Source organism: Bubalus kerabau, chromosome 1 (genome assembly GCF_029407905.1).
Source record: "Bubalus kerabau isolate K-KA32 ecotype Philippines breed swamp buffalo chromosome 1, PCC_UOA_SB_1v2, whole genome shotgun sequence".
NCBI classification, from domain to species: domain Eukaryota; kingdom Metazoa; phylum Chordata; class Mammalia; order Artiodactyla; family Bovidae; genus Bubalus; species Bubalus kerabau.
Genome location: NC_073624.1, coordinates 258,002,338 through 258,015,111, shown reverse-complemented (window position 1 = coordinate 258,015,111; position 12,774 = coordinate 258,002,338). Strand labels below are relative to the sequence as shown.

The following is a 12,774-nucleotide window of genomic DNA, read 5'->3' as shown; positions in this document are numbered from 1 at the left end:
TTCCTAAATCTTGACTATTAACCACCCCCTTTTTTTTTTTTTTGGATAAGGAAAAGTGTTTGCTGTGCTTAAACCTTAGCACAAGTATCTTCCTTATCAGTCTCTATTGCTGCTTCCTGTGCAGCTGAAACTCTTCAGGATAAGTGAAGTCATCAGCTATCGGATAGGGAAGCCTAATGCATTTGGGAAATTGGTTAGTTTACATGTTAATGCCTTGAAGAAAATCCAGTCTAAGGTGTGGAAGAGAGATTGTGGGAGGTGGGGGGCGGGGGGAACCTCCGGGGAAGCTGCCGCCTCGGTAAATATTTCCAACCTGATTAGAAAGTTCATGGCCCCGAGATGAAGTCAAGATTTCAAATGCCGGTCATGCGTTTATCATTTTGTACATTACTACCAGTTGAGAAGCATTTCGGCCCCCTTTCTAGCCCTCCAACCTCTTGGGGCCGAAACCCCGCGTATTCCGGGCGTGGAGGAAAACCGCGCGCTGGAATCGAGTGGTGCAGGCATCCTGGACCGGAGCTTTTTACACGTGAGTCACGGAGGAGCGCTCAGACCAGTGGAAGAATGAAGTGGTTAACGCGTCTCCAAACGGGAAGGGGGGCGGGGGAAGTCACAAGAGCAACTATTAGGGTCGCGCTCCTATTGGTCAGAGGAAAGATCCCGACTTTAGAAGGACTTTCCCGCTGGCTGGCTCGCCGCGTCCCCCGGGGAAGCGAGCGCGCCGCAGCCGGAGACTCGGCTCTCCGAGCGTCCTCGGCGGCGCCGGGAGAGAGCAAGAGCCGGGAGCCAGCGCTTGCGGTGTCGTCTTCAGCTGGAGCAATAAAGGATTGTCATTAGGTTTGCGTATGGCATGTGCCATTACCCTACCGTAAAACTAAAATTAGCAAAATGTCAGGAATGGAAAGATTGATTCACCCAAGATGCAATTATCATTTAAAAGTGCTTGATTGAGGTACTGATGTTCAGTGATTTATTCTGCATACCATATACATAATTAAAGTAGTGTAGTGGAGTAATTTATCAATCTAGTTGAGACTGGAGGGGTGAGGAGGGAACTGCTGGATGTTTGTTTTATTTAAAAAAAAAATTGCTTCAAGGTCTGGTCCCGCCCCCCTTTTGCAAGAGTGAAACTGATGATTTCTCCAGCTCGCGAGGCGAGAGAGAGAGAGAGGGAGTCAACGGTTTGGGATTGTGAGGGAGGGAGAGGGGAAAAAAAGGCAGCGCTCGCAAAGGCAAGGGCAAAATAAAATAAAGGAAAAGAAGGCAAGAGGCGCTTCATGGGATGGGCCTCTTAGAACCCCAAGCCGTGCGCTCCTTTTTCTCCGCCACCCTCGCCTCCCCTCCCAATATCCTTCCACTCCCCCCGCCCCTCGCCTTTTTGACGCGATGTTTCAAAGGCTGTGAGCGGACTCTCCTTTTCCCATTCGTTTTCTGTCACTTCCTTCCTGGACGCAGTTTTCTGGACGAGTCTGGTTACTTTTAATCCGGCTGGCCGCCGAGAGCCACTTTCTCCTCCTCCTCCTCCCCTTCCTCCTCCCTCCTCCTCCTCCTCCCCTCACTCCTCCGAGCGGCCTTGGCGCGAGCACGCGCGCGCGAATGCGCGGCCCTGCGCGTGCCTCCCCCGCGCGCGCGCTCCTTTCGCGCGCTCGCGCGCGCGCGCACACACACACATCGTTTCTCCAGCTCTGCTCGCTCTGCTCGCAGTCAGACACTTGAGCACACGCGTACACCCAGACATCTTCGGGCTGCTATTGGATTGACTTTGAAGGTTCTGTGTGGGTCGCCGTGACTGCATGTTTGAATCAGGTGGAGAAGCACTTCAAGGCTGGACGAAGTAAAGATTACTGTTGTCGTGTTTTTTGTTTTTTGTTTTTTTGTTTTTCTCTCTCTCTTTCTCTCTCTTAAGAAAAAGGAAAATATCCCAAGGACTAATCTGATCGGTTCTTCCTTCATGTAAGTACCTCTGACATTTCTCCAGGAAATAGAAATAGCCGGGGTATTGTCTCCGAAATCTGCATCAGTATATTCCACGGCACTGGGTCTACCGCTGTGCCTTTTTGAAGGTTGAAGTTGAGGCTTGTTGTGCATTTTTTTTTCCTTAGGTTCCATGATTTTCTTGTGTGTGGCTAAAAGTAACTTTTTAGATACTCCTATCTGTTTGCTATCAGTTGCTGAAATCACTCCTGACTTGTTCTTGTCACATTGGTGTGTTTAAAGTTTCATGAAGTTAGTGCACGTCATTAGCATGTTTGCTATGGTGGAGCATGTGGAGCCTGGTGGACTTTAGTATTTCACAGAATGTTCTGTGACCTTGAAGTACATGCCTTAAGATTTAGCCGGCAGTTCACCATGGAAAGATGCTCCTGTGAGTCCCACCAGAGACTCTGATTTGCTTTGGGTTATGCTTCTGAGCCACTAAATCTTGGGATTAGTTTGAGCTAAAGCATGGCTGTCTGTCAGAGTATACCTTTGTGCATCTCCTTCCATTACCAAAGTGCTGGCTTGATGAGGGCTAATGTGGACAAAATGTGATACAGTGGCCATGGTAGTCTACACATTTCACAATTCTTGTTGAGACTTCAGTATATATCACTGCTGTTTAGGTCAAGTCAGATACATAGCTGTTTAAAAACAAATAAGGTTAAGTCACTGAAATTGCCATCTGTTTGGACTTTGGCTGAAAGTTACCAAACTCAGTGATAAAGTTGGGCACAAAGGAAGTATATACAGACGTGGCACATTGTTTGTTGTGTTATTAAATATTATGCAAGTATTTAAATTTAATAGTAGTGTTATGTCCTTCCCAGAATATGGCTAGTTGTTCTTAAAGGAAATTCTATGTCTGAAACATGTCTGACTATTCTAGGTCCAGTAGTTACCATTTTGGGGAAAAGCCCTTTTTCTTCACATTTTAGGAATGTGTGTCTTTTGTATAAAATTCCTTTATATGTAAATGCTGACAGTATAATAAGTAGAATCAGGCTTTCTGCCAGTTCTCTAACCAGTCCTCAGTGGAGAATTGCTTTGACACAAAGTGCATTTTACTATTGTGAATCTGATTCTAACTCGAACAGTAACTGTCTTGTGAAATGGTTAGTGACTGCATGTATTTTCTAAGTGCTATGAAAGGAACTCTAGCTACCTCATTATACCAGTCAAAAAGAGTGACCAGCCTCTTTTTTACTGGCACCTTGCAATAGAATTGTGGTTGCAAAGTAAAGATGTTTATATAGAATATAATAACTCTGATCCCTAGGGACTTGGTAAGACATGGAAATGTGACCACCTGTGAACCCCATTTAACCTCTGTGTTGCATACTAATTTTAGCTTTAAAGAGATTTACAATCTCCAATTTGAAACTAAAACATTTAATTTATAAAATAATATCAGTCTTGGCCAGTCTTTGAGAACATTCAATATGTACCAATATGGCACAGGCAGTTTTGGTTGAATATCGTGCAGTTAATAAACCATATTATTGTCTTCCAGTGTGTGCATGAAATTATTTATCAAGATAAAGAGGTAGTTCTAAAGCAAGTAGATTCAGAACTTGACAGATAAAATGAGATGTACCTATCTAATGTCTTATCTCAAGAGGGAAAACAAATCTCTAAAATCAAGTATCTCATTCTATTTGTAGGAAAGTATATTTGGCTATGTATTAGACTTCTAACTCAATCCTAAAAGTTTTCATCAAAACATACTTTAAACTGTGTTTGTTTAAAATATGGTCCCCTGGCCAAGTTAAGGAGACAATAGTTGGTAGTTATCTTTCCTTCGGATTTTACTAAACTTTATAAAAATCTACTGTTTTTTACTAATGTAATTCATGCAGCTTTGGAGTATTTGTGGCATATTTTCCAGACTTCTTACTAAAGACAGTATTTTACCTCATTCATTAATTACATTCTGATTGCTGTAAAATATAGTGAAAGACAATATTAAAGACGTAACTTTTATTAAATTTTGTTTCTTAGTTTTTAATAACAAATGAGCACTTTATAATAATAAGTCAATTTTTGAGCTTTCCGGAGCTGTTCATACTTTAAAAGTATGCAATCATATATGTGAACTCATCAGAACAAAAACATATTATAATTAAATACATGAAATTTAAATAACAAGGACTTTACTGTACCTTGCCTCTTTTCTTCTTTGTAAACATATTCAGTTTTCAAAACCTAGGGGAAATGGTCCATTCCAAGAGGCAGAGGGACTATCTAATGATTCAAAATTGAATCCTGGAAAAGCATCATGTTTTATATTTTTCAGATGTCTATGAGTTTCTTCCTTGGCCCTCACTTTACCAGATCAATAAACTGTATAACACTACAACCATATCTTTTCAATGAATGATTTATTGTGTTTAAACTTATTTTATAAAACAACTGAGTTAAATAACTCCTTGGCATTTGTTAACATTATATTTCAAAACTTTCTTCTGTTTATTGTAGTATATTTTGTGGTTTTATTTCTCAATTCCACATGCGGTATATTTTGAGTGTATGAAATCTCAGAAAGTGACAAAAATGGGGAAATATCTGTGCAGCGACACTTGTACTTCATAACAACAACAAAAAAAGAGTTATTAAATAGAGAACCCTGGCTTCAGAGACATGATTCAGAATAACATGGAAGAATTTCATATGCAATTAAGGATCACAGAGAGGACTTTAAAAAGACTATTAATAAAGTTCTACTTTTTTTTTCCCAAAGCACATCCTCTGAGAAAACACCACGCAAATTAATATCTAAAACTTATAAAAATGCACATATTCATTTTATGAATACAGTGATTGCCTGGACACAATGAAAAGATTTAATCACTGGTGCTCAGTCTGTGTGCCGCATGTGGAAGGGTAGGCGATTAAGATCCCGTCCTCAGCACTGTACCTTAATCTCAAGGGCGCGTGGACTGCCCTGCACTCAGTAAAGCCTGACTGTTCACCGAGATCTGTCATCTTTAGGAAATCAAACCAGATTACAGAGGCAATTCACAAAACCAGGAGCGACAACAGAGTCTGTGCACCTTACAAAAGGCGGATTACGCAGTTCACATGTTATTTTGATAGGTCAAAGATAAAAGCTGATTGTTGAGGAATGGCAAGACACTCCAATTTCAAATGATTGCTAGATAAGTATACCACGACCCTGTTGCTTTATCATTATGAAGAGCCATTCAAACAGTAGAAAACTCAGTTTTCAGACGTCAGGCTTTCAATAGTGAAATAAGGAAAAACATGTACTTTATATATACATCCTCATTGCTTTCATTTTAAGTTTCATCACTTCTTTTGGAACAGACTGCAAATTCTGGATGCTTATGTGAAGCAATTATTACTATAAGGTTTAATTTCAGTAGACATTTTCTGAGGCTTTGTAGAGAGCACAAAACAGAATTTGCCAGAAATAAAACATACAGTCACGGTATTGAGTAACCGAGCAGAAAATGCATGGTAGTCAATAGCCATTATGTTATTCTGTTACCAGATATATTCTTCACAAAAATGTGAAATTACATAGTTAATGAATTTATATGTTTGAAATAGATCTTCATAGGTGTTTCTTGGTCAAAGTATATCTATTTCATGAATATTTTACAAAGGTCATTCTTTACAACAAAATGCGATGTTTTCAGAGTTTATTTCAGAGAAAAAGTTTTGGTTTACATAATAACATTTTGAAAACCCCTACTTTTTATGCATCCAACTCTACAGTAATTTCTTGCTTCTTTAAAAATTGAAGTCCTTTTTTACCCAACTGAGGCCTCCTAGTGTTTCACACAATAAAACACTAATGAGTCACCCATAAATGTAAACATTGCATTTTCATTGCCTACATCTTCTATGATAACATAAAATTAATATTTATGTGTTTAATTTTCTGTGCATTGTTATAATAAGATAGGAAATTCCAGTGAATGAGATGTTTCATCTGAATGGATTTGTGGTATGCACTTGCAGGTTTTCTTTGACCATAACAATATCTTACTAAGTTTTAATAAGTTTATTACCATCAGCGCCAGTTCATATACTCACTGTTTATATTCACTCTTATTCCAAGTGATAAAACATAGGCAGAGTAGCAGAGCTTCCATTTTGTAGGCCTGAAAATTATATAGCTGAGTTCATCAGCAAGTGCCTGATGAACAAATTGCAAAGGGACTAACCATTTAAATACTGAATATCTTTAAAAGGATATAAAATTTTGCTCACTCGGTGTCTTTACACTTGGAAATTTCGGTGTAAAAGTGGAATTAGAAAAGACGGTTTTGGAAAAAGTAAAGATAAAGGTATAGATACCTACAAATATGAAGTATATCACATTTTTAGACAATAAGAATAGAAATAACTTGCTCTTGGAACATTGGCTTCTACATAGTAGAAGGAAAACTTGTTAGAGGACAATTTTCATGACCAAAAAATTGTCAAACGCACAAGCAAAGGTTACCAACTTTGGTATGAGTTTTCTGTCATGAGGAGATTGAGCATAGACTTTCAATATTCATGCACTTACGTGATTTCAGACAACTTTCTGATTCCACTTATGAAGGATGGATATTTCACTTTCTGGGTATTTTTATCCTTAAAGAATTTATGAAAAAGAGGAACCATTCTTCTAATGGGTCTTAAGTTCAAAGGCTGCACTCAGAAACCTGTAACATTTATGGACCTCCTCCTGAGTTGTCATACGCACACAGGTGCACAAAAACACTCACAGGTTTCTTCCATTAACACTTACAAGTGTTCTGAGTGTCCAAACATAGACACTAGGCAGAGGCTGAACATAGTTCATTTCTGTTACCTCTGTATGCATCATTTAGTTGTCCCCAAATACACGCAGTTTAACAATATTTGACTCTCATTTAAGATTTTCTAGTTTGGTCAGTAATACAGTGCTATTCCAATTCTTTGCATATTGGACACATTTCAAAGAATGTTAGGGGGTGTGTTCCTTTCGTTCAAGGAAGCAAACATGTAGAAAGGGGTGGACCTTTCCCACAAGAGCCACATTTCTTCCCTTGGAGAATTGAAGCAAGTATGTAAGTGAATAACAGCATGAGAAAGAAAATAATTTCTGATCATTTGCTATAGTTAGCGAGCAAAGGAAACTGTCAGGTTTTTCTTAAAAGCAATTCTTGTTGATAACCTGTCTCACACTGAAAAAAAGTCTATGCTGAAAAATAGTCTGTGAAAATTTTGTTCTCTTGATATTAACTTCTGTAAAGCCCACTGGAATTAATTTTGCTTAAAACAAGATCTCAGTAGTAACTATTTTACAGATGTGTTGAGACATAAAGAGAGCTAAAAGCACCCTTTCGCGACCTCTCTTAAGAATAAGTAGATAGCATCAATAGTTTTTGTCTGTGCAAGAAAAATAATTATGGAAAATTCTGTAACAAAGAATATCATTAGAAAAAAGAAGATTATCCAATATAGTATTATCTAACATTTCTTTGGAATTATTTTAACATTAACTACAAAAAGGAAAGTCATATTCCTACTAACTATGGAAATTATATGATACCTGTTATATAAATATTTGGGTGTGAGGTGGTAATATGAGTAGCATTCATTTGTCCTCACCATAAAGCATTCTTGTACAGTGTCATTATATTGCTTCAGTTAAATCTCTATTTATTTTTAAAATATAGCCAGTTGTAAACAGAGTTTAAAGTATACATGAAGATTGTCTTCTGAGGACATTATAAAGGAAATCGGTGATCTTACAAGCAATAGAAACAGTAAACCTATTACAGGCAGATTTCTGCAGGAATCATTACTCTTTAATAATGCAGATGTTATAGAGACTTTATTAATTCTTAATGCTGTAAGTTTGAAATGAATGGAACAGTGTTGTTCATCCTGCAAGTGGTTGTTGCGATTCATGTGGAATGACAATGCAAATCTTCTAGTAATGATTTAAGTAAAGTACCTTGAACTTGTTTCTAGAGACTGGAGATACTGATCTCTGAAGCAGTCCCTGGTGAGAACCTGCTTTTTCCAAAAGACTAGCCTGAGTGTGGTCTGGTTTTCCTCTTGTATCTTGTTGTCATAGATAAGATGCACATGAAGAATTCATATAAATTGTTCTTTGATACCATGGATCTCTAGCATATTGGATATAAAAAGCGATAGATAATGGTCTTGATAGAATGTGAAGTGTATTTTTAAAAACAGCTAACAACTATCCCTCTCACTTTCTCACACGTCTGTGATTCTTTCAGCAAGTTAGAATGATAGCTCGAGAATGCATCTTTCCTGGAACCCTGAAAATAGGCAGCTTTGCCTTTAGATATGCTTATTTATTTGCAAAATTAGGAAATAGATTCATGAGCGTAAATAAGTGGGGACAGATAAGGAAATTAGTCTCCTACTTAATAGAGTAAACATGACTTTTTTTAACCTTCTAATTAATTATTGACCATGCATGAGGTATACAACCAAGGCTTATTCTGGAAGCTGGTATTATTGCTTAAAGTAACATGAGGGATTGGAGTTTCTTTAAAGTAATTTTTGAAGATGTGATTATTTAGCAGAAATATTCACTGGAGCATTTTATTTTTAGAAATCATGGTCACACAAGGAAACCTTTATAGGACCAACTACCTAATTGCAGTCAAAAATCTCTTTAATGAATGAACACACGCACACCAGAAGGACACACATTTTAAGAATATAATGGCCCTATATTTTTCAGCTTTCTGGCCACATTCTTTATATCTGAACAGAACGTACGTGTCTAAGCAGATGTTTTAAGTTATATCCTTCATGTAGGTGAGTCTGTAAATGTACCATTTAACTTAAATGGCTTTGTGGGAAGGTAGTTTGAGGAGTTTAAAAGGGGAGGGGAAAAAAAAAAAACCCTCCAGTTACTATAGTTTCAGCTCTTTTCTTTTTAAAAACAGTAATTACACTCAGGATAAAGAAAGAAAAATAAACTCTTTTAATTCTTTGTAACATCCACAGTTTCTGAGGTTGAGTTCTGGTGTATTTTTATTCCTGAATGTGCAGGGCAGGTACTGGCAGCAGAGCTACAAAATGAAAACTTCCTGGCTGCAGACCAGACACAGCACACAGTGCCACATCTTAAACTTCCCCACTTCTGTCTCCGAGTGATTTCAGCCCCAAGTAATGTCCTTTTTTCCCCTTGCGTAGGCTAAGGACCAGAGGGCCTTCTTCCTGGGCACTCGCTCTGGGAAAGGAAAAGCATAACGTTTCCCTTCTTTAACTTGAAAACTCTGCCTCTTAAATCACTGAGACATTAACTGCAAAGTGAATTCAGCATGTTTCTTTTTGCTTCCCCTAGAGCAGTTTAGAATGCCTAAAACAATAGGTGTAAGATAGAAAATGAGCCCTCTTCCCCACCCTCCCCTCCTCCAGCACACACAGGCCCAATCAGATGTCTGTATTTTTTTTTTGTTTTGCTGAGAAAAATATAATGACATCTTTTCAATGAAGCTTGTGCATTATATTCCAGATATGTTAGGTCATTTTGTGATGCAAATTAACATTGAGTGGTTTTTGTACTTATCTCGGGGAAATAGCAATGTTCCACCACAATATGTGGCACTTCAGTCGCTTTTATTGATAAACACTCACACTTCTAATGATTACGAGGTCAAAATACAAAGAGAAAATGCGGGCTTTAGTTTTCAGATTTGGTTTATGTTCTTTATTTGAAAGGTGCATTGTGGGTAGTGAATTTATTACCATGCAAAATACATCAGTTTCTAAATATCTGCATTAATATTCTTTGCATTTGAAAGTGTAGTGTGAAAGCTTATACTTCTTGTAAAATATAGTAAAAAAAAAATTGTTTAAGCCATTCTTTAATTACCAGTTACATTTTCAACCATTAGCAACGTAATTTTTTAAAATCCTATTAAAAAATAATTTCTAGCTGCCATGGCTCCTTTCAATCTGTAGTAGAATTCTGATTTGTGTGAAGTGGAGTCAAATTATTGCCAGCACACCTTTCTAAAACTGGCCTTCTGTTGTAGAAGTGCATTAAGTGAAAGCCTTAAGTAGAAAGTATTATTATGTAATAAATATTTGTTCCAGTTTTATTTTTAAACTAGATTATTGATTTCACAGTATACAAATAGCATATACATGCTAGTTTATTCATTAACCCACTAAACCAGTTATTAATTGCCTGTATAAAATTTACCGCATCAGACCGATAGTTAAACATAATTTTATTTCTCCTTAAACTAAAACAGATAAGAAAGATAATTTTAATTATGCTTGAATATTAAGAAACTATTTTATGTGGATGTAGATATTTCCTAATGGAGTGTTAAGAAATTAACACAACATGGACTTTAAAAGGAAACTTGTGAGGGTATGATCACAATGGCTTTTCTTGGTGTTATGAGTAAGAACCCTACACCTGGCACACTTTCAAACCCCATTAACAAGAGGAAAACTTTTAAACTTTTTTTTACATATGTTAATATACATATGTTTTAAACTTTTTTTACATATGTTAATATACATAAGAGTCACTAATTTTTGATATTTATTTTGTACAAAATTAGACATTCTATTTAAAAATTCAGATTCACCCTTTAAAACTATGCTTTCATTTAGGATATGGTACGAGATTTCTTTATCTTTTTTGGAATTCTTCCAAACCATAGTATAATTTGAATCATCACCGCTCAATAAATATTGTTAGACACACTATAAAGTTTCAGTTCAGTATGTGCCCTGGATAAATTTTTAATAGAAAATGGATTGTCGTACTATTTAAATATTACAAAACTATGCCTGATTAAAACATTAATCTCTTGGATGTTCTTAAAGTAGGTAATTCGCTGGGCAAGAAATAAAAATTTTTTAAACAGTTAATGAGTAAATTACCATGTACTTTTTTAAAGCTGCCTTATTTCTGTTCACATTTGAGAAGACTTAAGTTGTCAGAGGGTCTTAAAGTAAAGGTTTGGTGGTTGAGAAAGTTGGTCTTTTTACCCTTCTTTTATAACAGTTAAATATATTTGTAAAAGGTGTAAGTCCAGACCTACATTCATCAGGGTTACTTTTCTTAACTAAACGAAGAGGAACAAAACCTGGCTATTTTTTTTTTTTTAAAGAAGTGTATTCATTCATTCATTTCTATTTTTTATTAAAAGATCACTTTAACCTAGCATCTGTCTAGGTTGTAGGTTAAGGAAATAATTTTGGCTACATTTTTGTCACCATTGAGTGTTTCTCCCCCTTAGAAAAAACAAAAAGAAAATTTCACGATGACATTAATAGATTTGTGAAGGGCCGGGTTAGGATACTCAGAACCATTGCTTGTTTCCATATGGTCCTTTGGTTGAAATGAATGGCCAGTGTCCCTTCTAGGACTATTTGATCCTTCTTGAGTTAGCCTGAGCGCCATGTGATATTTTTTGACTTCTCTCATGTTTTAGCTTAAAAATCAAAGAATTCTTGACGTTGTTCTTCCTTTCTTCAGTTTTTGTTGTTTTTTGATTCTCTCTTGAGTTCTCTTCTTGCTTCAGAATATTGGTATTGTGAGAAAGCAAGTGCACTTTTATATTGTTTTCACTACACATGAAAGATTATAGAATTGTTTCAGGTGTTAACTTATCTTCTGACACTTGAGAGATTGATGTGGTTCATCACAGCCCAATGCCATATCACGAAAGAGCTCCAGACACCGATCTTAGAATGGTGTCTTAGTAAGGAAGCACTGACAGCTTTAGAGTCAGCAAATGGTGCATCCCTGTCAAAAATGCATAGTGGTACGAAGTCTGGGGAGATGGTACAGTTATTGGACTAGTTGAACCATTAGGCCTTGATTATGTTCATTGAAGTGCTGGGTCAGAACTCCAAAGGATGTGTGTGTGTGTGTGTGTGTGTGTGTGTAGAGGAAAAGATGGGTTGAAAAAAATGCAAAGAGAGTGAGAAACAAAAAGTATGAGAGGATAAGGATGAATGAAAGAGAAAATCAGATTGATTTGCAGACATAGAGTTTGAAGACCCCATTGTTATACTTAATATAATTTCTTTAATTTTACATATGTGTGCTATTAGACCAATAGACCCATAAGCAATGGCCAGTAATGGTTAAAAGCGAAGATCAAACTGGGTTCAAAATCCAGTCTTCCATTTACTGGGTAGTGGCTGTAGATAGGTTGTTTAACTATCAGAAAGCATTGTCTTCAGCATCTGTAAAATGGGAATAATACCCATCTCTTAAAGTTGTAATGATTAAACAGGATAATACATATAAAAATGAATGTAAGTGATCAGTAATTAGTAAGTTATTATGTTGTAGTTGCTAAGTTGTGTCCAGCTCTTTCTACGACCCCATAGATTGAAGCCTGCCAGGCTCCTCCGTCCATGGGATTTCCCAGGCAAGAATACTGGAGTGGGTTGCCATTTCCTTCTCCAGAGGATATTCCCGACCAAGGGGTCAAACCCACATCTCCTGCATTGCCAGGCGGATTCTTTACCACTGAGCCATCAGGGAAGCCTGAATTATTATCACAGCACTACACTATATTTTAATCATTTTATCTTCCTGCCAGAGATGAACATTTAGAAATGCTTGGTGGGAATCATTATTTTGAACTTTTTGTCAATAATACTTTCATACCATTAAAATTGGGTCACTTTCAGGTCAAGTCTCTAATTTTGATGTTACATGAGGTCAGTGCAAATGATCGCTCAGTACAATATACTTCAAGAAAATCAAAATCTTTCACAGATCAGATGTTATTAATAAATATCACATTATTTTTAGAACCAGAAATGTAA

At 36.9% G+C, this 12,774-nt stretch overlaps 1 protein-coding gene across 13 annotated transcripts in view; it reads left to right on the top strand.

The window, feature by feature from the left end:
* The window catches only part of MEF2C (myocyte enhancer factor 2C), a 175,735-nt gene that overhangs the window by 21,193 nt on the left and 141,768 nt on the right, over positions 1-12,774 (top strand). For 2 of the 13 annotated variants that reach the window (XM_055563891.1, XM_055563874.1), the window contains exon 1: positions 565-952. The exons of 9 other annotated variants lie outside the window; for them this stretch is intronic. The gene's annotated coding sequence lies outside the window, so the exon portion shown is untranslated. Of the gene's footprint in view, positions 1-564; positions 953-1,010; positions 1,954-12,774 lie in introns of those variants that run through there. 2 more of the 13 variants (XM_055563883.1, XM_055563863.1) reach the window with 1 other exon arrangement.